Consider the following 1,099-nt stretch of genomic DNA (forward strand, 5'->3'; position numbering starts at 1 on the left):
AGTTTAGCAAAGGACCTGACTCCCACTTATGATGCGTTACTCCTCCTTATGCGGTGGAAGAAAGATGTGGGTTTGGTTAGTGCTTGGAAGCTTATGAAAGAAGAGGATGGCTGTTGCTATGTTCCACTTCCACAGCTACTAGAAAACATATTGTTACTTGGCTCTGCAGCGTGACCCTTCCATTTCCTGATTTCCTTTGGCACATCATCCATATAACTGATTTTTTTTCATGATCACAGTTTACTAGGAGGTGGTCCCCACTGTACCTCGAATGGAGTTTTAATTTGTGTATATATTATTAGGATAGGTCTTTTCCCTCTGGAACATTCATTTCAGTGAGAGGAATGAGGGCAGACAGCTTAACGTGGAGCCTGCCACCTGGATTTGTAACTTGGGATAATATTTCTTTATAATGAGAAGCATTTTGAAAGAGCACTTTACAGTCTCACAGAACAGAGTGTTTGATGTCCCTCCTTTACTTCCTACACCTTCCCAGTCTCCTGCCCCAGGGGTGGGCATTTGCCAGCCCTTTGGGACCATATCACATTTCCTTTCCTCCCTGACCTTATCTGTGCACAGAGCAAGTCACTCAATGCATGCAAGTTCCCTTTTTTCCCTCTTTGATTATGCACTGACCCCTGGTTTGGTTCAGTCCTTCCATTAGGAAATTTAAGGCTGTCTGGAATTCCAGGCACCATGGCAATTACAGTAATCATGACAACGAAAATGAAGATGATAATGTTAACAATGGCCACTGTCATTAATTGGAAGCTATCCTGTGCCAAGCACTGGGCTGAATGCTTCATTAACAGTATCATTTAATCCTCACAAAGCCCGGAGGTAGATATTATTATTATCCTCATTTGTGAGATGAGGAAACAGGTTCAAAGAAGTTCAAGGACTTGCCCAAGGTTACCACTTAATAAGAGGGAAAGACTAAATTCTGATCTGAGTCAAATCCAGATTGGGCTGAACCTGTCCCTAACCACTACACTATATTGCTTTTCTGATTAGGTATAAAACTGTGGAAATGATAAAATGGAAAAAAAAGATCCAACTTCATTGCTACATGAACCTGCCTTACTAATGCTCAAACTTT

General features: G+C 41.6%; 1 protein-coding gene across 1 annotated transcript in view; it reads right to left on the bottom strand.

The window, feature by feature from the left end:
* Window positions 1-1,099, bottom strand: part of TENM4 (teneurin transmembrane protein 4) — a 223,589-nt gene that overhangs the window by 206,838 nt on the left and 15,652 nt on the right. The window lies entirely within an intron of this gene.

This window comes from Galeopterus variegatus, unplaced genomic scaffold, assembly GCF_000696425.1.
Source record: "Galeopterus variegatus unplaced genomic scaffold, G_variegatus-3.0.2 Scaffold15, whole genome shotgun sequence".
Classification (NCBI taxonomy): Eukaryota; Metazoa; Chordata; class Mammalia; order Dermoptera; family Cynocephalidae; genus Galeopterus; species Galeopterus variegatus.